This window comes from Ursus americanus, chromosome 29 (genome assembly GCF_024610735.1).
Source record: "Ursus americanus isolate L20-20 chromosome 29, mUrsAme1.1.p, whole genome shotgun sequence".
Lineage (NCBI taxonomy): Eukaryota > Metazoa > Chordata > Mammalia > Carnivora > Ursidae > Ursus > Ursus americanus.
This window is the reverse complement of record NC_142155.1, coordinates 27,564,594-27,589,425: the sequence shown is the minus strand read 5'-3', so window position 1 is coordinate 27,589,425 and position 24,832 is coordinate 27,564,594. Positions and strand designations below refer to the sequence as shown.

General features: G+C 37.4%; 1 long non-coding RNA gene across 2 annotated transcripts in view; it reads right to left on the bottom strand.

Moving 5' to 3' along the window:
• LOC123795294 (uncharacterized) overlaps positions 1-24,832 on the bottom strand; it is a 244,851-nt gene that overhangs the window by 148,351 nt on the left and 71,668 nt on the right. The window contains exons 2-5 of one of the 2 annotated variants that reach the window (XR_015722281.1): positions 17,560-17,663; positions 14,126-14,363; positions 3,662-3,876; positions 1,397-1,598 (exon numbers count right to left, since the gene is read on the bottom strand). This is a non-coding gene — a long non-coding RNA (uncharacterized LOC123795294). The remainder of the gene's footprint in view (positions 1-1,396; positions 1,599-3,661; positions 3,877-14,125; positions 14,364-17,559; positions 17,664-24,832) is intronic. The other variant, XR_015722282.1, reaches the window with a different exon arrangement.

Below are 24,832 nucleotides of genomic sequence, written 5' to 3'. Positions count from 1 at the left end.
CGTGCCTGTGCGGGCACACACACACACAAACACACGTGCGTGCATATGCCATTTAAAGTTCTAGAAGTGAGAAAACAATCATTTTTAGCTACAAGGAAATTGGTTAGCCCCGACTACACAAATCTCATCTTGGCTGCGTCATCTGCTACCTGTGTTATATAAGCACTGTGATTCTCCGTTTCCCTCTCCATATGATAAGGATGTACTTACCTTTTAGGCCTGTTGGGAAGTAATTACAATTATTTTTAAAAATACTTAGAACAGTGTCTGGAACATAGAAAGCCCACAATATAAGTGGAACAATTTTTTTTTAATCAAAGGTGAGACCAAAATTAACTTTGTTAGGCAAACCAACCTTTAAGTAAATTTACCATTAATTCGTGTCCATGGGGTAGATTATTTGCAATGTCCTTGGTGCTATTTTGCTATTTCTCTTCAGTGGGGTGAATTAGGGCAAGAAGGAGAAATGGATCTGCTCTTTTTATAACAAATTAGCAAGGAATTAGTAGAGGAGCCTCCTTCCCTACCCCCAGAATATCCTGATGGTGTAAAGTTAAGAGGAAAAATAATTTTCCATGTTCGTGCTGTTTGTAAATTAGAGTTTACCACGGGAAATTACCGTTTGTAAATTACAAATCTGTTAACTTTGCTACAACATTTTTAACAGCTAAATGGACAGGAAAAAATCTTACTTTGTGAGCATTCTCTCTTTCTTTCTTCCATAATTGAACTCTGTTGGTTAATGCAGAGTAGCTGAAAGAATGAGTCCTTGAATTGTGACATCACCGTGTATTTAAAGGACATTTTCTTACCAACAGTATGATAATAATTTTAAATCTGGTTTCAATGAATACATCACAGAATCTCAAGGGTCTAAATTAAGCTGACTGTTAGTTTGAATAAGAAAAAAAACAAAAGCATTAATCATACACACGACTTCCTGAAAATTTTGCTATGAAAGCTCCACTGGATCTCCTTGTGTTGCTATCATTTTGCACCCAGTGTGTGGTCAGTGCCTCACTTGAAGCACAAAAGTCTTCACGATGTTAATTGCAGAGTTTGCAAAACGAATGCCAATGTAGGAAAAAGGATCTAAATAACACCACGAAGTGTCACATTGCACGAAACCTTGATGAGAGCAAAAATAAATCTTGGGAGTCTGATTATAAGAGACGATGCCTGTTTTTCAAAGTCCGCTTAAGATCATGTTTGTGTGTGTGTGTCTGTGTGTTCACCTACATTTGAAGAATTCCTGATAAATCTCTCTTACTCATCTCTCTATTGCTTTGTTTTTATTCTTTAAAGATCTAGGTTATTTTATGAGACAAAAATATTACGTACTTCCTCAGCCTCAATGCCCTCAATGATGGCCGTCTCCTTGACCTCGGAAGCTCACCTCGGAAGCTGCCCTGCTGAGGAGAGTTTGTTGTGATCCTCTCAGTCCTCCTGGGGCCAACCAGTCACTTGCCCTGGGAATGCCACACCCCGTACGCTTGACGGTGCGCCGCTGGGTAATCTGCTACATGGCCAGAACTTCTGCGTCCTCTACTTCCAAATTTGATGAAACACCACAAGAGAGGACTTGATATTCTGAGTTTCTATAGAGAGAGCAAAATGATGCATTCCAGAATATGAAGGCGTTCACTCCCACTGTGGCTAAACTTTGACTTACAGGAAGCAAAAAATTAGAGAACAAGGCAAATGGGTTCTCTCTCCTGCCTCCCTTCCATAGATACTCAAAGGCATAGTCAACTTCTCCTTGCCATCCTCCAGAGCAGCCCCATACCCAGCAATGCTCTTGCTAAGAAGCTGCTGTATCCCTGGGCAGTGGGCCACGAAGTGGACACCGGTGCGGCCCTGCATTCTGTGGCTTCCCCTCTCTCATTGCTTCACTCTCTTTTCTTCACCTCTGCTGCACGGGGCTGGGTTTCACCTGTGAAACTGCTGCATTGTCACTTTTATTACTGCCTCAGGCTCTCTCTTCTAGGGAAACTGGGCAATGACGGTTATATTTTACTTATATTTTTAGACGGGGAGACTTATCATTTTACTCTTTTTGTCTTCCTAAAGAAAATTGTTATTTTGGGGGATTAAGAGCCCTAGCGTTCGAAGTTAAAGTGAGCTGGAATATTGTTATAAGCAATAAGAACCAGTAACTCGATAGGGCCTGGAAACAACAACAACAACAACAACTGAATGTCTACTTTCACCTTATTGGGAGACCAAGATAATTCAGAGCAAAGCAATGCATCTATTTATCAATAATCTTAGCAAGAAAGAAAAATACTACTTCTTTAGCAAGGCTGATGGCTTTTACTTTTCTGAGAAACACTAGAAAAGGCTAGCCCCTGGTGGTCAGAAGAAGGATGGTTGTTGAAACAAGGATAATCATGTATAGCCCATAGAATCCGTTCAACAAAGGCAGAAATAAAACATGTGATTCTAAAGGACAGTAGAAACTTTTCACAAAGATAATAAACCCAATTTACTGATTCTAGAACAAGACAAGAGACTGGGCTCACCAACCTGCAGGAGTTTGTTAGTTTTTTTGTTTGTGTGTTTGTTTCTGTTTGTCTCTGGTTTGTTTCTTGGGAAAGGAATGTAATGGGATTCACAACCCTCTCGATCCTCCAGCTCCACTCCTTGGAGCAAACAGCGGCTCCTCTATGTGTTCCTTCACCTCCCACCCCCTCATCCCAACAGAAAGGACCTATAACATAGCAACCCAACAATTTCCTTTTAAAATATCTCAAATATGTGATTTTAAATGAAATAATCAAGAATACTTTGACTATCAACTCTCCTCTTTAACTGAACACAAACTATCATGAATCTCAGAGAAGAACATGAGGAAACTCCCCTCAGATATTCACTGTTTTATTCTTATTTATCTAACAGGCAGTGATTTTACTAAATAAAAAATGAGCTTGAAGGATGGGAGAATATGCCACCCCAAAATAAGCCACTTTGGCATGAGGATTATTTTGAGCTAAAGGCACTTAAAAATCAGCAGATACAAGAAGACCATTCTGGGGCACCTGGGTGGCGCAGTCGTTAAGCGTCTGCCTTCAGCTCAGGGTGTGATCCGGGCGTTATGAGATCGAGCCCCACATCAGGCTTCCCTGCTGGGAGTCTGCTTCTTCCTCTCCCACTCCCCCTTCTTGTGTTCCCTCTCTCTCTGGCTGTCTCTATCTCTGTTAAATAAATAAATAAATAAAATCTTAAAAAAAAAAAAAAAAAGGCCATTCTGATTTCCCTCTTCTTCCTGAAAGCAGGAGATTAAAAACTCCCATGTGAAAGACATCCTCTCTGTATCAAGAGGAAAGGAACATTTTTTGATGGTGAGTCAAAGCTGAGAGAATTCTGTACAAACAGACCTTGTTAAAATAATTGTCCTCTTCCCTTAGCCTCCCCATTTATTTTAGTTACCTTTTCACAATTGCCTCTCTTTGTTAAACATAGTATAAAGATCTCTAGATTTCCCCATTCCTTTGGGTCATTTCCTTGTGAGGGCATCTGGGTCAGGTAACACATATATGAATTTGTCAGCTTTTCTCCTGGCAATCTCTCTTCTGTCCGTTGAATTCTTTGGCCCAGATAGAAAACCCTAAGAAGGTAGAGGTAATATTGTGCCTCCCCCGCAGTTTCCATGTCCCGTTACCTTCTCGCCAGCATGTTTTCACTCCTGCTCAGCTACTGCTTGGGGCCGAATCAGTGGCGACAGCTGCTACTGTGAGCAACTGGAGTCCCCGGCAGCTAATCTGCATAGAAGAGGAGGTAATCAGTGGACACAGGATGCAGCAATCAACGAAATGTTCTTTTCCAATTCTGCGTGGGCTGTTTAGCACTGAAGATTATTTCATGGTTCCAGACTGACTAGAGAAACAATAGTGATATAAAAGGGAATAGTCAGCTTATGTTTTCACATAAAAATGAAAAATGTTTATGACCCCCCTAAATGATAAATACATGGTCTCCATCCTACTGCAGCATTTGACACTTTTCCCTTTGAAATTTTTTCTTACTGTGTCTTTTGAAAGATTCTTCCCTCCTGCACCTTTCTCCTTGATTTGCATTGATTTCACCCAGTAAATACTAATTTTCTCCAGGATTCCAGTCTTAAACCTGTTTAAATAATGTAGATGAAGAGCCTGACATAGTGTCTATAGACCATAAATAATGTCTTCTTTCCTCCCTTCTCTTCAGACTCTCCCCTCTCAGCTTTTGTGGACTTATCTACTACCAGCCATTCAATGGCCATCTCCATTAGGAGACTGAAAATCTGTCTCCAGTCCCCAAACCTCTACAAAGGCCCAGGCCCATATAGATAAATGTCTTCAATCACTTTCTTAAAGTTTTCAGTCATCTCACAGTCAACTTCCACCAAACTGAATATTTTTATCCTCCCTAAAAATCTTCCCTCTCCTGTGCTTCCTATTGCTGTATAAATTATCATAATTATTTGCTACTAACACTAAAAAGATTTTTATCCTCTTAGAGTTACTCATTTCCTCTTCCCTCTATTTTCACTGCTTCTAGTCTATTCCATTCCCCATATTTTCACAACAGGACAATAGCATCTAACACTTGTCCCCGCTTCCTGTCTCCCTCAACACCAAGGTAGCCATCCCTGTGCATCAGAATTACATTTTTATAATCCTTTCCATATCATCCTACATATCTGCGCAGAAGTCATCTGTAGTTCTGCTCTTTGCCAGTTGCACCAGATCTCTAGTTACTGTTCTTGATATATCCATGCCAGCACCATCAAGATTTCTTCTGCCTGAAATTCCAACCCTCTGACTTGATAAAATCCACGTCACCATGAAAACCCTAACTCAACTTTCTTCTTTCCACTGAAACTTTCCCAGACTTCCTTGTTCAGGCATGATTCACCACTGCTTTCTCTATATTCCTACAGTAATCCATCAAACCTTTTATAGACTTTAAGAAATGTGTATGATTAATGAATGCATTACAGTCTTTCTTCAATTCATCTTCAGCTTAAGTTTTTTCAATTACAATTTTTACTGCACTGTGTCATTGGCCTGTTTATATGTACCGATCTCCCCCTTCCTAGATATGTTGGAGAAAAAGGGCAAAATCCTTTACACCTTCTCATACTCAGTGTCTACCGCTAATATTTTGCTTATAGAAGGTCCTGATAATATTATTTCTCAATAAGTTTCATTACACAAGAATTCAAACTAGGTAGTCTGACCTTTTGTGTAAGCAACTCAGTTATTTTTTTGGTAATTCCTCTTCATTGCTTAATTGTATATCCCTTATTACTGACACTTGGGAAACAGACCCCAGCCTTTCCAGCTCACATGAGAAGTGACTGAAACTGATGAATATTGAGGGAAAATATTAATGTAATTAACCATATAATTATTTTTCTCTTAATCAGAAGATAGGCTAAAAATAATTTTTTTTTTGAGAGAGAGGGAGAGAAAGGTTGGGAGGGGCAGAGCAAGAGCGAATCTCAAGCAGGCTCCATACCCAGTGCAGAGCCCTGAGGCAGAGATCAATCTCACAACCCTGAGATCATGACCTGAGCTGAAATCAAGGGTCAGATGCTTTACCAACTGAGCCACCCAGATGCCCCTAAAAATGCTTTCTTGATATGATTTACTGTTTTACTTTTTTATTTGATGAACTAGAGTAAAAACCTCACAGTTAAAATATTACCTATTTACTTACTTTATTTTATTAGTTTATTTTAATATGCCAGATATAACAGAATGTTTCTTGTTGGCAGGTTACAGCATGTGCAGTCAAATAAGATGTTGCCTCTACCCCCAAGATATTTACAGGCTAGTACAGACCCAGACATGTAAACAATTAACATCCAAAGCCAAATTAATCAAGTGATAAATAGAGGTATAGGCAGTGCAGTGAAAGAGCAAAATAGGAAAAATTAGTTTAAACTGAGACCAGGAGTGATGTGATGACATATGTTTTTCCTGACTTAACATTCTCTCATAAGAACAACTAATGGCTATTCAAGAACAAATCATCCCTGAGAGAATCCTAGAATACAGGGGTGAGGCTGAAGCACCTCCCCCCTCCCTGCAGCACAGAGATCAAGACAGACAGCATTAGAAGGGTGAGAGAAGTGGCTACACATTGACCTCATTGCTCCTCCTCCAAGCCAGCACAGCACCATGTGGAGAGTTCTCCTCTGAGCCTCTGGTTCCTCCAGTGAGAAAGAGAATTCTGAAGGAACAACCAGCAGCCCCTGTGCCACACCCCTCCCCTGCCTCACCCAGCAATGTGTGTTTCTTTGCAAGAACCCCTACTCTGATCTCACATCATGGAAATTGTAGGGGAATCTGTGGGGCTCAACCACTGGGAATGAAGACTGTGATGGAGAAGGGGAAAGGGCTTGCAACAGCCAGCACAAGGTTCTTGGTAGACTGGCTTCATACCGGCAGTGCTCATACCAACCAGAGGCTTTGCTTATCTGCAGAACCAAGTTAGGAGCGCACCTGACCAAGGAACTCAGCTAGGTACAGATCTGCCTGATTCAGATCCTCAAATAAGGAGTTTTGCTGGCAATAGCACCTGGTTTTCCATGCCTGGGCAAAGAGCTGAATGACAGCCCCACCCGCTGTGAACACGACCCCATATGACCAGAAGGTCTACAGACAAATCCTGGAAGCTGTGAGGCCCAGCGGCACTTGAGCTGAGAGATGGTCAAGCAGGGATGATCATCTGCAGAGCAAAGTCAGGATCAGGTGCAGAATGTTCCCATGCTATGCACAGGAAGAGGAATGATTCATAGCCAGGGCTGAGGATAGCTCCTGGCTCTTCCTGACTGGAGAGCCTGCTTGGGAAATTGAGAGTAGCCAGGAGTGGCTCTTCTCCCTCCTGCCCAGGTAAAATGCTGAGAAACAGCCTCACACGCTGTGGAGAGTGTGTTCTGGCCCCATCTGACTAGAAGTGTTGCCAAAACCACCTGGAAGTTGTGCTGTTGGTACTTGAGCCAAAAGGTGGGTAGAGCTAATAATTTGCAGAGCAAAGCCGTGACCCTGTTTGGTCGAGGAACTTAGAGTGCAGGTCAGCTTGAGTTAAGACGACAAAGACCTTTAGAGCTGCTTCTGCTGCACCCCAGCAGGGAGTTTAATTCATAGTTCCACCCATTGCTGAATACAGCCTACAGCTTGTTCAACCAGGAAACCTAACTAGAGCATATGAGAAGTCGCATAGCCCATTAAAAAGCCCTAGGTACAGTAGCACTTGAACAGAGAGCACAGCCCAGGGCTTCCTTCTCCTATGGAGCAAAACCAGTGGTCTCACCTGGCCAGGGAATTCAGCACTCTGGACTGATTTGGGTCCCCAAACAACAAGCTGTACAGGTCCTGGGTCCCATCCAGCTACCCCACCCTCCCTATGAATTAGGGAAACGAATTCATAGCCCCATCTACTACTGAATATAGGACCTCGTCCCAAACACCTAGTAAGGCTGACCAAAACAATCTAGGCAACCATGAAGACCGTATTTCAGCCTCACTTGGGTAAGGAACCAAGCTAGCAGTCCTATCCAACTATTTTCAGCCAGTGGCACACTCTTCCATCACCATCCTCAGAGCTTGAACAGTTGCCTCTCCCAAAACTAGACCATAACAGCAGGCCCCACCTACCCAAGGACATGACCAGTAGACACACCCAGAAACGAATAGCTGACTGGTAAAAAGCTGTCTCTGACAAAAGAAATTGGTTAAGTCTGGAAGAGGAGGTCAGTTACTCAAATATGCAGATACCAATGTAAGGAATCAAGAATCATGAAAAATCAGGTAAATAGGACTCCAAAATCTGTTATTAGTTATACTAATAACTGATAATTACTAATAACTAATAATCTGTTATTAGTTATACAATATGTTTTAAATCATGAAAGTAACAGTAATAACCTAAGAAAATGAGAGTGAGAAGTATAAGTGTAAAGTGTATGAATTTTATTGAAATTATTAAAGTATTGAAATTATTATCAGCATAAGTAAGGTCTTATAAATTTAAGACATTTTGTGTAAGCCTCATGGTAAACACGAGGGAAAATCCTGTAGTTATCACACAAATATCTTCTCTAAGAACAATAGCATGAAACTAGAAATTAAAACAAAAGAAAGGTTGGAAAATTGATGAACACGTAGAAATGAAATAACACTTCTAAAAAATCAAGGGTCAAAGAAGAAATTAAGGAGGGGATAAATGGAAACACAACATACCAGAACTTGCAGGGTGCAGCGAAAGCAGTTCCAAGATGAAGTTCATAGTGATAAACACCTACATTAAAAATCAAGAAATATCCCAAATAAACAACCCAACTCTACACCTTACAGAACTAGGGAAAAAAAGAGAGAGAGAGTGAGCAAACTGAGCCCAAAGTTAGCAGAAGAAAGGAAACACAGAAAACAAAGAAAAGGTTAACCAAATTAAGATTTAGTTTTTTGAAAAAAATAAAAATGGCAAATCCTTCATTAGACTATCCAAGGAAAAAAGAGGACCAAAATCAACAGAATTATAAATGAAAAAGGAGGTATTGCAACTAGCAACAAACAAATTCAAAGGATCACAAGAGACTTCTATGAATAATTATACACCAACAAACTGAACAACCTAGAAAAAAAATTTTTAATTCTTAAAAGCAACTTACTAAAACGGAATCAGGAAGAAATAGAGAATCTCAATAGACCAATACTAGTGAGGAGATTGAATTGGTAATAAAAAATCTCCCAGGGAAGGAAAGCCCAGGACCAGATAGCTTCACCAGTGAATTTTACCAAAAATGTAAAAATTTAACACTAATCTTTCTCAAAGTCTTCCAAAAATTTGAAGAAGAAGGAAGAGTACCAAACTCATTTTATAAGGCCAGTATTATCCTGATACCAAAACCAGAAAAGGACAATACTAGGAAAAACAAAACAAAACAAACAAACAAAAAAAATATAGACCAATATCCTGATGATTATAGATGTAAAAATCCTCAACAAAATATTAATAAATTGAATTCAACAACACATTAAAAAGATTATTCAGTGTGATCCAGGGGAATTTATTCCTGGGATGCAAGAATAACTCAATGTATGCAAATCAATCGAGGTAATACATTACATTAACAGAATGAAATAAATAAATCATATAATTGTCACAATAAATTGTCACAGAAAAATAGTTTGACTAAATTCAACAACCATTTATAATTTAAAAAAACTTAAGAAATTAGGCATAGAAGAAACATATCTCAACAAAATAAAGTTCATATATGGCAAGCCCACAATTAACATCATACTCAATAGTGAAAGATTGAAAGCTTTCTCTCTAAGATCAGGAACAAAACAGGGATGTCCATTTTCACTACCTCTATTCACCATAGTACTAGAAGGCCTTATAGTTAAAGCAGTCAGGCAAGAAAAAGAAATAGAAGATATCAGAATTATAAAGGAAAAAGTAAAATTATCTCTATTTGCAAATGACATGATTTTATATATAGAAAATGCTAAAGACTCAACCAAAACACTGTACATCTAATCGATGAATTCAGTAAACTTGCAGAATACAAAATTAACATAGAAAATCAGTAGCATTTCTATACACTAACATCAAATTTTCTGAAAAAGAAATAAAGATGGATTCCTGTCTCACACTAATGAATCATTGAACACTACATCAAAAAATAATGATGTACTCTATGCTGGCTAATTGAACATAATAATAAAAAAAAAACTAAAAAAAATAAAAGACAATGAAGATAAAGAAATAAAGAAATTGATCCCATTTACAAGAGTATCAAAAACTATAAAATACTTAGAAGTAAATTTAAGGAGACAGTGATGAAAGAAATCCAAGAAGGTACAAATAAGTGGAAAGACAACCCATGTTCCTAGTTAGAAGGATTAATATTTTAAAAATAACAATACTATCAAAAGCCATCTACCAATCTAATACAATTCCTATCAAGATTCTAATGACATTTTTTACAGATGTAAAACACTCCTAAAATTTATATGGAGCCACAAAAGACCCTGAATAATCAGAGAAATCCTGAGAAAGAAGAATGAAGCAGGAGGTACCAAACTTCTTAATTCCAAGCTATACCATAAAGCCATGGTCAGAAAAATAGAATGGTACTGATATAAAAACAGATAAATAGAATAATGGAACAGAATTGAGAGTCCAGAAACAAATCCAAGCATATACAGTCAACTAATATTTGACAAGGAAGCCAAAAATACTTAATGGAAAAAAGACACTTCATAAAATGGTGCTGGGATAATTGAATACTCACATGTAAAAGAATGAAACTGGACCCATATCTTATATCACTCCCAAAAATTAATTCCAAATGGATGAAAATGTACTCCAAATGGATTAAAAACTTAATTCCTAATGGAGTAAAATGTAAGACATGAAACCATAAAATTCCTAGAAGAAAACATAATAAATCTCCTTGATGTGGATCTTGGTAATGGTTTTTTTGATATGACACCTAAAGCACAACCATCAAAATAAAAATAAATAAGTGAGACCATATTAAACAAAAATCTTATTCACAGCGAAAGAAACAATTAACAAGGCAAAAAGACAACCTACAGAATAGGAAAAAAATATTTGCAAACCATATATTTGATAAGGACTTAATACCAAAAATACATAAAAACCTCATATAACTCAATAGTGAAGAAATAAATAAACCAATTTAAAAACTGGGCAAAGAACCTGAAGACATTTCTCCAAAAAAGTTATGTAAAAGGCAAACAAGTACATGAAAAGATGCTCAACATCATTGTCATGAGGGAAAAGCAAATTAAAACCACAGTGAGATATGACCTTGCATCTGTAAAATGGCCATTATCAAAAAGACAGGAGATACGAATGCTGGTGTGAATGTGGAGAAAAGGAAACCCCCACGCACTGGTGGAACTGTAAATTGGTATAGCCACCCCGGGAAACAGTACGGAGGATCCTCAAAACAGTTTAAAAAGATCTACCATACGCCCCAATAATTCCATTTCTGGGAATATATCCAAAGAAAATGAAAACACTAATTCAAAAAGATATCTGTGTCCCCATGTTCACAGCAGCATTATTTATAATAGCCAAGACACGCAAGCAACCTGAGTGTCCATCAATGGATGAATGGATAAAGAAGTTGTGGTATATATTTACAATGGAATATAATTCAGTCATTAAAAATGAGGAAATTTTTCTGTTTGGGATAACATGGATCAACTTAAAGGCATTATGCTAAGTCAAATAAGTCAGACAAAGACAAATACTATGGAATCTCATTTATATGTAGAATCCAAAAAGAAAGAAAAAAAAAAAGAACCACACAACTCATAGAAAAGAGATCAGACTCGTAGAGGTGGAGGTGTGGGGAGGGGCAATCGGAGGAAGGTGGTTCAAAGATACAAACTTCCAGTTATAAGATCAATAAGTACGAAAGACGTAATGTACCACATGATAGCTACAGCTAACACTGCTCTATTCTTTTTTTTTTTTTTTAAGATTTTATTTATTTATTCGACAGAGATAGAGACAGCCAGCGAGAGAGGGAACACAAGCAGGGGGAGTGGGAGAGGAAGCAGCAGGCTCATAGCGGAGGAGCCTGATGTGGGGCTCGATCCCATAACGCCGGGATCACGCCCTGAGCCGAAGGCAGACGCTTAACCCCTGTGCCACCCAGGCGCCCCAGCACTGCTCTATTCTATATGGGAAAGTTGTCAAGAGAGTAAATCCTAAGCGTTCTCATCACAAGGAAAAACTTTTTTCTATTTTTTTTCTTTTCTTTTTATTCTAACTATATGAGAAGATGGATGTTAGCGGCACCTATTGTGGTACTCACTGCACAATACATGTAAATCAAACCATCATGTGTTTACCTTAAACTTATATGGTATTCTATGTCAATTATTTCTCAATAAAACTGGAAGAAAAAAAATGAGAATATACTTCATAAAGGAGTTGGCCATTTAAAGGATGCTTGCCAAATCGGGCCCTAATTCTTGGCCCATTTGTAACAATGATACTCGTTGGATACTCTCATGGAAATTGGTGGGTTTTCCATTCAAACAGCAACTGGCTTATTTCTGTTTCGTCCCTTCTGTCATGTCATAGAATAATACCACCTCATGTATTATTTTTACTTGTTATTTGTCGTTTAAGCATTGTGGAGTTAGGCACTCTTAAATGCTTCTTTTTTTTTTTTTTTAAGATTTTATTTATTTATTTGACAGAGAGACAGCCAGCGAGAGAGGGAACATAAGCAGGGGGAGTGGGAGAGGAAGAAGCAGGCTCATAGCGGAGGAGCCTGATGTGGGGCTCGATCCCACAACGCCAGGATCACGCCCTGAGCCGAAGGCAGGCGCTTAACCGCTGTGCCAACCAGGCGCCCCCTCTTAAATGCTTCTTAACAGAACATGTAGAACCTTCGAGTCAATTACCTGTAGCCACGCTATTAACCTAGCATTTCTGAACTCACGATCATTTGCAACAGATGATTAGAGAATAATTTCCAAAAGTACTGCAAACTTCACTGATCATTTTTTATCATTTTTTCCTCATGAATTTCTTAGAGGTACTAAAAAACATAGTTGTTTTGAGGTACTTCAACCCACCTTAAGTAAATATTACATCTCATCAATCTATAAGTAAAAATTAGTTATACATAAACAGTCATTCATTTATTGTATAATTGGAATATTAATGGTCCACCTCTTTTGTAGACTACTTAAAACTGTGATCTTTTAAAAAAAACGGTAGTTAAAAAGGAACTTCTCTAATACTGATTTCTAAGGCAATTAAAATAGTCAAATACTTTATGTTATCAGTATAAACATAGTAGGATGTTTAAAAATGTTTCAAATTATTTACAACTTTTTTCCTACATTCCTGACCCAGTCCCAATTTCCACAATAGAATTTATGATCCCTTTCCTACAATCAATGGACATAGGGAATCTCATTCTCAGAATAAATCTATTCTTAGAATAAATTAAAATCTAGAAATGTATCAATCAAAAGCACACTCCTACAAACTGGAAGAAGTTTTGCTGGAATAGGTAGAGAATAAGAAAAATATGTGCTGTTCTTTAAGTGTATTCAGTTATGAATTATTTTCCTAAGCCTCTGAAATTTTAAAGACATCCTATGCATCATTAAGGTACTTATGCCAACGAAAGGTAAATGATTAAAGAAACTTTCTAAATAACATCCCCCGCAAGGAATATCAAACAGACATAATGATTATTAAAGTATTAGCTTCTCATTAAGAGGCAGTGCTGATTAACGGAACTGTTATTTGAATCTCAATAATTCTCTTGTTGGGCGAGATATGTTAAGTCTCTGCTTCATGTTTTATGTTTTCTTGAGCATAAATCATGCATACAATGCTTCCAAAAAAGCTTCAAAGAGTATAGCACTTTGTATAGGCATTCTAGGAGAGAGCTGTGCCTAATTAAAGTAGTGGTCATGTCATTTGATAATAACAATCTTTATGATTTTTTTGCTTCTGCATATATTATGCATTGCTTAGTCCATTTCAGAAGCTTTGGAAAGCCTGGGATAGAAAGGAGGAAGAATTACAGCGTATGACTCATTTACTCTACCTTAGATTAGACTCTTATTCACCCTACTGGAAGCTCCTGTCAGTTCGAGGAGAAGACATTAGAACAAGTACTCTCTGCTTTTATTTTTATTTTTTCATGGGATAGCAAGAATCAGGGAATATAGGGAATATTAAAATGCTTTCCCAAGAGGGAAAGCAAAATCCTCAGTTTCACTATTAATGAGAAAGCTTCCTGCAAACTTCTACTGGACCTGTTTCTAACTCACTGAGACAAGTATGTCTGGATCTGATTATGGTGGCCAAAACTTTTTCAGTATTAACTCTATGTAGACATTGTGCTATGTGCTATAGACATGCACTCTTATTTGCCCTTCATAAGCTCCCCATAAAGTAGACATCATTATTAATCTCATCTTAACCTCATTTCACAGATAAGGAAAATGAGTTAGGAGAAGTCACGTTACCTATCTAATGCCACAAAACTATTAAGTAATAGCATGAAGAATCCAGTCTAGGGTCTTAGCTATGTAGTATACATCCAGGATGCTCCTACCTGCCAGAAGGTCCAGAAAGGCATCATTGTCCACATGATCCCATTAAATGATTTCCTTAAGTTTGCATTATATTTTGTTTAATTCTCTTAAATTTGTCTAACAATGGTATAAATGACAATGGTGGGGCAGTTTCGTAAACATCTTATCTATCAATTTTATACTTTGTTCACTTTCAACTTCTTGTTTCCTCCTTTTCAAATGGTACATATTAGCAGGCATTTCCAGACTTTCACATACCTGGTGGAAGATAAAGAAAGACATTAGATCCTTTTTATTGCTTTTAATGGAACTCAGAAAAGGAGAACCAGAAAATCATCCCCATGGTTTTAACCTTGTAATAAGAGAAAAATATAATCAAGTTTGTATCCTGATATTTCAACTTTTCATGCCATCTATCCTGGATTACATTTTCCTAGGATAGTGGTAACATTAAGGACTTAAAATCACAGGTAAAGTGACAGAAGAAAGAAAGAAAGAAAGAAAGAAAGAAAGAAAGAAAGAAAGAAAGAAAGAAAGAAAGAAAGAAAGAAAGAAAGAAAGAAAGAAAGGAGGGAAGGAAGGAAGGAAGGAAGGAAGGAAGGAAGGAAGGAAGAAAGAAAGAAAGAAAGAAAGAAAGAAAGAAAGAAAGAAAGAAAGAAAGAAAGAAAACCCAGCAGGACTGACCTTTCATATTCCTTCAACCATAAGAACATTCAGGAGAAAGACAAAAAGCCCATTATCTATAAATCATTATTCTTATTATAATCCATATTTATAAGGCTGTGAGGTTCTGCAAATGATTTGAATTGAGGTCATTAGTTATCATTTTTTTAATTAAATTTGAAGATGAATTAGGATGTTCAAAATGTCTTAGCTAACCTAAAGTTAAACAAAGGAAAATAAATTTCAAATGACTCAATCTCCTGGTCAATCCATTTGTCTTAACCCTGGGGAAGAAGCATGACCTAGAAAGCCAGAATCAACTTGTGACATTAGTTGGAAGGAGGGAGAAAGAGTACCCCATTTAATTCCTGATGATTTTTTACATTCATTTTATTTTTTAAATTTCTTTATTATATGTCAGTCACCATACATCATTAGTTTTTGACGTAGTACATTCATTTTAAGCCAACATCTGACTATAATTTTTCTTGTACTATAGATGAAAAGGACTGCTGGAAGGGTACATGATTTGACCTTTTGCATCTTTATATGTACAAAAAATTGTTGATTGCATGTGTGACAAAATAGCTTAAATGTTACTCCGACAGTAGGAAGGATGACCAAAAATGCCAAGGGCTGAGCGGTACAGCTATCTGTGTGTAGCCGTGTAAATTCTAGTCCTACATATCTACTCTCACCCCAGGAAGAACCAACATTTTCTTAAATATAGTAGTTCTCAGAAATACAGCTCCTTCTGGCTGCCGGTCCATTCTCTCCTGCCAAGGGTGAGGCCTGGTAAGAATTTGCCCATAGGTAAGCCAAGTCACATTAAATGTATGTCCTTTTTCAGAAGTTCACCAAGTGCCCTCCCAACCAATGAGAGAAGAAAAAAGTTAATGTGTGCGTTTTGATTTTTAAAACTAAACAGAAGTAGACAGGTAACCCGTTGTATTTGAAGGTGATGGATTCCAAATACAGAAATTTTCATTACTACAAGGAGAAAGAATGAAATAGTTACAGAGAAACACACCCTAGTCTGGAAATCCATGATATCATAGCCTCTTACTGCTCTATGGGAAACCAGGGATCACCCACTGTCAACCCTAATGTTCTGGATGAGCCAATAAGAGACTGGGAAAGTGAAGTAACATGTGTAAGGGCAAAAACGTGACAGATTAAAACTGAAATAAAAATTTCCTGACCACAAAGCAGTGCTACCTTCATTACACTACTCTCTTTAACTCACTTCTTCAGGAATACTACCCCAGTCATACATAGGTCTGAGCTCTGAAAATTACTTTGTTGAACTCTTTGGAACTTTCTTGGAAGAGAGAATGGTTTTAAGCACTCTCCATACGTCAAAGGCAATGGCATAGTGTGTGTGTGTGTGCCTGTGTGTGTGTGTGTGTGTGTGTGTATAGATAAAATCATTGTAGTCAAATCAATGTGTTAATGACATAGGACTAGAAAGACAACTCAGTGGAACAGAATAAAGAATCCAAAAATAGATCTCAATATATATGATAATTTAATAAGTGATACAGATGGCATTTTAATGGGAAAAGATAGATTAGCACAACTGACTATAAACCTTTGGAAGAAAATATATGTTGGCTCCTACACCTGTTAGGATTGGTTTTCAACTTTAAGTAACAGAAGCCTTGTTATATAGTAGCTTTAAACATACGTAGGGTTATTTTTTCACGTAAGTCTGGTGGAGTGTAATTCTGCCCATGCCAGCTATTCAAGGACACAATCTCCTTTCTATTTATCTTTCTGCTCCACCTTCCTCGGTGTGGTTTTCATTCTCATCATGGCAAGATAGCTTCAGAAACTGAAGGCATAATATCCAAATTACAGGCAAGCAAGATGGGCAAAAGGGAATAAGGAAAGGAGTTTTCATGGGGTTTTCTGTTTGCCTTTAACAAGCTTTTGATTTTACTCAGAAAAGTGCCTTTGCCAGGGACTTTTGCCAATAGCCCAGCCAAGGTCATATGGCCCTGAAACTGCAAAGGAGCCTGAGATAGCAAATACTAGCTTCTATCCATGACAACAGAGAAATGCCAGGAGATGGGATTTGTGGCATTGCTATAGAATAAGCCAACCCACAGAATCTGCCACATTTTTTAAAAAAGTAAACTTTAGGTACATTAAATAATAGAATATAAATGAAAATAAAAGTTTATCTAAAAAATTAAAAAATTGTTTAAAAAATTTAAAAAATATATATGTCCATCAAGGAGTAGGGGAGACATTCTTAAGTCTGAAAAATTATACATAATAAAAGAAATAAAAAAATACTTATTCAACAATACATTTTTCATTTTTTAAATTTTATTTTTTGTTATGTTCAATTAGCCAACATATAGTACATCATTAGTTTTTGATGCAGTGTTCAACGGTTCATTAGCTGTGTATAACACCCAGTGCTCATCACCACACATGCTCTCCTTAATACCTATTTTTTAATTAACAAAAAAACATAAACAGAGTTAACAAACAAACATTCAGAAAATATCTGTTATATAGCTGGCAAACACAGACACATAGACAAACACGTGCACTTAACACAAATAGTCCTTAAAAATATAAGAGAGATAAAAAGCCCAAATGAATAAATGGGCACAAGATATTGGTTGAATAATTCATAGATGAGTAAATTGAAAGAGCAAAATAACATAAAAAGATGCTCAACTTCCTCAGTCATCAGCAAAATGCAAATTAGTTTAACAATAAAATATCACTTTATATTTATTAGACCTGCAAACATTTTCTAAAAAGAGAGATATACCTCCTGTAGTGAGAAGCCCAGCCAAAGGATATTCTCTTCCCAGTGGTGGAAATGTCAAGTTCTATATCCTTCTCAGAAACCAATCTGGCAGCATCTTTTAAAATCTGAAATACACAGTTGACCTTAGAAATAGCATTCTTAGGAACCTAATAAAAGTAAAAGCATTACTATGTAAGGTTATAGCTACAAGATCTTTAATTGCAATATTGTTCATAGTGCTAAAAACTGGGGGAAAAGTTTAACATCAACCAACAGGAAAAGGGTTGGTTAAATTATGTTATATTTACATTTTGGAATGATATGTAACCCACTATAAAAAATTAAAATTTTACCAATTGACTTGAAACATTTTCATAATTTTTGAGTGAAAAAACTGTGCAGAAAAAAACATGTGATCATCCCATTTTGAACAATAGCAAATATATATCTGCATAGACTTGTGTGTGTGTGTGTGTGTATATGTTTGTATACAGTTATATAAATGTGAAGAAAATGTGTAAGAAAATATGTTGGTGTTAACATATGTGACAGAGTTGAGGGGTGATCTAGGTGAAGGGTGGGAGGAGATAACACTTACCCAAGTAAAAAAGAAAAAGAAAAATATCACTAATAACAACTATATAACAGCAGATATGATCTGCCACTAAGTGTGCATTCATGTAAAATTATATTTATTTAAATACAAATATATGTTTAAATTAAAAAATTAAAATAGCAACATGGTCACTTTGGTATAGAATAAAGGTCGTGACCACACCTAGAATACTGAATGTGGTTCTAGGGAAATATAAAAGGCACTAACAAAAAAGAAAAGAAAAAGAAAAAAAGAAAAGAGAGAAAGAAAAGGAAAAAAAGAAAAGAAAAGGAAAAAAAAGAAAAGAAGAAAGAATCATAAAAAAATGAAATCATCAGTGACTGGAGAAACATCAATTCTTCTAGAATTCTAGGAAAATAGGGATTAAGATTGACTAGGTTCCTCCTTTTTCTTTTAGCAAACTCTGCCTTCACTTCTCCCTCATATTCAACAGATGACTTTACCACCCCCTTTAGAGACAAAATAGCAATTAGTGGACTGACATTCCCCAACTTCCTACTTCTGTACCTATAAACTTAAACCTGTTTCCACACATTCCTCCTTCCCTCCATCTACAGCTAAGCTCTCACCCCAAACTCTGAGATTCGACACACTGCTCTTTCTCCGGAAATGCCTTCTATGTATTGTCTGTCCTTCTCCTTTCACATCTTCAACTGATCCCTCTTTGGGTTGTTTGTTGTTGTTGTTTTAATTAGTCCTTTCCTATAAATCTTTTTTTTTTTTTAATCCAAGTCTGGGCTGGAAAATGTAGAAAATGAGTCTGTAACATTTTGCACATCTGAAAACAAGAAAATTATCAAAAACTACTGAGGACTTGTCAAAATGACAATAACTTTAAGAGGTTCCCATTGTTCAAACATGGTACAATTTAAGCATCAATCAGAATAATAGCTGTAATGGGTAGAAACTTGTGAAGCCACTTAAAATCCTTGTGTTCATAATAATCATTTTTGAAAAAAAAAAATTCAAAATGCTCTGGTCATCTTTGAAGGATGTCAGATAATTCACTCATAATTTTGAAGCTGGTTAATAAATGAAACCAATCACTTTTTCCCTATTTATACAGATTATACCTCAGAGTAACCAAAGAGTTAATGAGGAAGACTCTCATTTACAGACTTATTCCAGCTAATAAATGAAATGGGAATACAGAATTGAAATATCATGTTTTGCCACTCTTAATAAATTAATAGATCCAGGCGAAGTTTCTCAAAGGCTGCTGATTTCACAATTAAAAGGACAATGAGACATTTTGTACCTCCAGATGAAAGGAAAAAACACAACCCATGAAGCAGTCTTTAAAAAATACTTGAACTGCAATAAGACCAAGAGTCCAGCACTAAGTACCAACCTAAAGAAACTGTGGAGGATAGAGGAGGGTATTACATAGTACAGTTCAGCAATCAGCAATATCTAAACCATGAACCATTCTGCAGCACAAATGGTCCATTTTCTCAAAAAATTCAATAACAAGAAAAAGAAGAAGGGGTAAAGGAGAAGAAACCTAAACTTTAAAAGAGATATGGAAGGATTCCTCTCTATGTGCCAAAGGAGAACACATCCTTTTTCCAATTGGAAGCCTCTTGCCCATTGGTGGTGGGTCTGAAGGGCTGGTCGAAGTATAGACCATAGCCTGGTTCTGGTCCAAGATGGCAACGTAGAAGACCTCACCTCCTCCACAGATACACCAAATCGTTACCTATTTATAGAGCAGTTCCTCTCGAAGAAGAACTGAGGGCTGACTAAACAACTTCTGTATAATAAAAGATAGAGATACCACTTAGAGAATGACAAGAGAGACAAAGACATGGTAATGAAGTCTGACACTGTGAACTGCAGTGGGGAGGAATAGCACTGAGGGCTGTAAGCAGATTCTTCTGCTCTGGGGCAGAGAAACGCCAGGGTTTAAAAGAGCAACTGGTACATAAAGATCCATCCTTAGAACTCCACCAAACAGAGGACAGCTGAGGGAACTCTCCAGTTTGAATGGCTGTGAGCACCACAGTTTATGATCCCCCTCCATCATAGAAGTAGGGTCCAGATGTCATAGCTGACCTGCCACCTTAGTGAGCCCCAGAGCCCTGGTGCACACCAGTGCTGGATGCCCTGGGGCACAGAAAAAAAGCCAGGGTTTAAAAGAACAACTAGAATATGAAGGAACTAGCTCTAGAATTTTGCCAAATAGCAGGAGAGCTGCTGAAACTCTGCATTGGGAGGGCTGGTGAGTGCCAAAGTTTATATTCTCCGTCCATCTTGATAGCATGAATGAGAGAAAAGTTCAGGTGCCATAGGCAACCTACTTCCTCAGTGAGCCCGAGGCCCCTAGCCCACACTGGCCCCAGCATTCCATCAAGGCATCCCCAGGATGGGGCACACGGGGACACCCCTAGTCAGCACTCAATATATTTCCAGGCATTATGCCAAGGTAATGCAGGTGCAAAGCACCCTGGAACACTCCAGGCCCCCAGCATTTCTATTCCAGATGACTCGCTAGGGAACTCTCAGCACTCTGAGGTCTGGTTCATGCCTGCTTCAGCTCCAGCTGCCCCACCAAGGTGTCCCCTGTGCAGGGCAACCCAGGAACCCCCTGCCTGGGGATTAAGAGGTCCAAACATTCAGTTATAAAAGAAATAAGTTGTGGAGATGAGAAGTACAGCATAGGGAATATAGTTAATAATATTGTAATAACTGTATAGTGACACATGGTAACTACACTTATCATGGTGAGCATTGAGTAATGAATATAAATGTCCATTCACTATGTCCTATACCCGAAACTAATATAATATTGTACATCAACGATACTTCAACGATAATAATTTTTAAAAAGAATGCAAAAGAATTACAAGTGGCACTGAACTGCAAGGTACTCTTCTAGTTACAAGGGTGCGATGGGGTAGGGGGAGACTGGCCGAGTGGGGGGACAGATGAATGTGTGTAAGTTCAAGTTTTTCTTTAGGTTGTATTTATTAAGCCTACGTATCTTTCTTACCTGGCCCATTGAAACAAGCATTTTGTTGAAAAGAGAAAATGATGATTGACAAAGACATACTTTGATGTTATCTGTCCAAGAAAAAAGTTGTCCCCAAGCTAAGAAATGGGTCAAATATGTAGTACAACTTGTGACTTGAGAAAATAGTTGGCATGACCTGTTTAAAATGGCCCCTCGTTACTTCCTTGGGGCTCTGCTTCAGGCCTCTACTTGACACCATTTCAACACTGTCCATTGGCCCAATGGCCAGCAGAAGCGGAGCTGAATGTTTTTGTGAGAAGTTGTTTTGTTTTGTTTTGTTTTGTTTTGTTTTGTTTTGTTTAGTTTAGTTTTGTTTTGTTTTGTTTTGTTTTGTTTTGTTTTGGAAGATGAATATGGGACACAATTTAACCTCAGCTTATTCACACATTTAATACCTTAGCACAGAAACCAGATTGTCGATGTTTTGAGAACTTCTAATTCAGAAATTGAGGTCAAAATACCATGTTTTAAAACCAAAAATTGTTTTTAGGTGAATTAAATTTAAAACTAAAAATTGTTTTTAGGTGAATTAAAAAGACATAGTGTAGCACTCATTCCATATATTTTCATAGTATAGATTTTCATGACATGTACTTGAAATCTATGAGTAAAATAAGCCTAGTAGAAACATATCCAAGATGAAATCGCCACTTTCTTTTGCAAAAAGAAGTCATTGCCTTGGCATCACATGCTATTTATAAACAGTTTTTTTATAGAGTCATTAGATGCTTTTGTTTTGCTGGCTTCTGACCCTGAAAAATTTGCTGGTATTAAAACAAATTTACAGTTTTATTACTGAAATTAGTTTTTACTAAAGTACCTTTTCTCTTTCAAGTTTCTGACTGTCAGTCCCAATTCCCTTTGATCATAGCAGACATTCCTCTCATATTATATATTGATTCCTAGCCAAAGAAATAACAAGAGATAGTAATATCACAAAGGACGGATGCCACAAAGAATTAGTTCAACATTTCAAGAAACAGAAACACATCTGACACACTGTGTAATCACTGCCACTGAGGGTACTAAATAATCTTTCTTTTGTATCCTTAATGACGTACTTGATTCATACTTCCAATTTTGTGTGAGCCCCATGAATAATTTTATCACAGGCATTATCATCTTTTAAAATTAAGGTTATGAATGTAATCATTACTATTTTAATTAATATCTTATAAAGAATGCATTTATGTATATAACGTGGTATTAGGCTTTCTTGTGGAACTTTTAGTCTCTAAAGCCTCCAAGTATTTCAGACAGACACGGGACAATCATAAATGAGGGTTATATGTCAATTTATGGGTTGGAAAGTATCTCATTTGCTCTTTATGACACATAGAAGCAATATTGTTAACTGTTGTGGGTGCTCGTTGCAACAGGTTCTAATGGACTCTCTAGATTGAGGATCATGAAAGCATAGACTCGAGTCTTCACTTTGCCACTAAATGGCTCCAGCTCTTCAGGCAAAGCTATCTCTGCTTGGTGATTTACTCATCTGAACATAGTGAGGATTGGGCTAGCTGACTTATGGGGTTTCTTCCAGCTCTGAAAGCTGTGATTCTGAGTCCAGTGTTTTTCCCTCACTAGCAATCAAAAGAAATGTGGTATGTTCACTTTCTTCTTGACTAATAGTCAATGGTAAGACAGAGGGATTTATTTTACAATTGACTGAAGAGGACACAGCAGAGAGCCTCACCAGAATAACTGTAGACTTCTTATGAAAATTAGAGAAAACTAGAACATTTTTTGACATTTTGTACATGATGATTGTCTTCTACTCTTTCATCCACATGCAGAATTTATAATGTGGCGGGGCGCCTGGGCGGCACAGCGGTTAAGCGTCTGCCTTCGACTCAGGGCGTGATCCCAGCGTTACGGGATTGAGCCCCATATCAGGCTCCTCTGCTGGGAGCCTGCTTCTTCCTCTCCCACTCCCCTTGCTTGTGTTCCCTCTCTCGCTGGCTGTCTCTATCTCTGTCGAATAAATAAATAAAAATCTTTAAAAAAAAAAGAATTTATAATGTGGAATTTGACTGGAATATGTTTTGTTGCCACTTTGTTGCCCTAGACCATCTAGAGGAAGCACAGGACTGGGATATAATGCTGAGACACTGTACCGGTTACTCTCCGCCCTGCAGCAATAATACCATTCCCGAGCAAACACACCTTACTGCCTCATATATTGAAAGTTCTTAAAAAAAAAAAAAAAGAAATTTTCTTATTAGAGTCTTTATAACACCAGTGCAGTCAAGAACGACTTTTTCCCCCCAATATATAGAATGACTAGCTCTTTTGATAAGATTGAACTTAGAAATTCCATTTAAGTTTTATCTGACGTTTTAATAAATATGATGCCAGGATTTTTCTGTGTTAATTGGAAAAGTGATATACTATATTTCAACACTATAAGATATTGTCAACATAAGCGGGTACTTAATATGTAGGTACTAGTAATATGTAAAACATTGTCAAATAGTGACAACTTTACACACTCCTGCTCTATTTCTGTGTTTTTCAGGGCACAAAACTTTGTGATTTAATAAGAAATCATAGTGTGATTTTTTGAAAACATTTTAAATGTCAAACTCAATCAATAATACACAAAGTCCAATTTTTTCACTTCAGTGATGACAATAGGAATACCAATTGACTGTGTGTATGTACTGACTCTGATAACTTCGTCACTACTGCACTGATGCTGTTAGATATATCCTGATTTCAAAAATGCTCAAATATCAGCATTTTTTAAAAAGAATTTATTTATTGAATTGACAGAGAGAGAGACAGCCAGCGAGAGAGGGAACACAAGCAGGGGGAGTGGGAGAGGAAGAAGCAGGTTCCTAGCGGAGGAGCCTGATGTGGGGCTCGATCCCAGAACGCTGGGATCTCGCCCTGAGCCGAAGGCAGACGCTTAACTGCTGTGCCACCCAGGCGCCCCTCAAATATCAGCATCTTAAATCAACAAATTGTGATCTATATTTATAAAATATTCCTGCATAATACTAATTTGAATAAAACAAAACGCACAAATTCAGTATTCACTAATTGTAACATAGTAAGTATTAATATTGCCTATGCCCTTTCAAATTTTGGCCAAAGCAAAAATTCTACCCTGTATTCCAGATTACTCTTTGTATATGCAATTGGATATACCCACTCAGAAGTTATTCAAGCACCTCAAATTAAAAGGGTCCCAAAGTTGGGGCACCTGGGTGGTTCAGTGGGTTAAGCACCCGACTTGATTTAGGCTTAGGTCATGATCTCGGGGTCCTGGGATCCAGCTTAATGTCAGGCTCTGTGCTCAACAAGGATCCTGCTTGAGATTCTCTCTCTCTCATTCTCCCTCTGCACCTCCCCTATGGGCTCTCTCTCTCTCAAATAAGTAAATAAATCTTAAAAAAAAAAAAAAAAAGGAGGTCCCAAAGTGAACCTCCTTCCTTTCAAATCACCTCTCTTTATGTATCTTTCAACTTGGTTAATGATATTACCATTTGCACAGTTGCTTCTGTTAGAAACTTCAGAAACAACTATTTATAACCTTTCAATCTTTACTGTCAACATTTGAGATTCTATCTCCAAACAAATCTTTATAACTCCACCCTTCAGCACTATACACAAAGTCATTGCATTAATTCATTTTACATGAAGGCTTATGGGATTGCTGT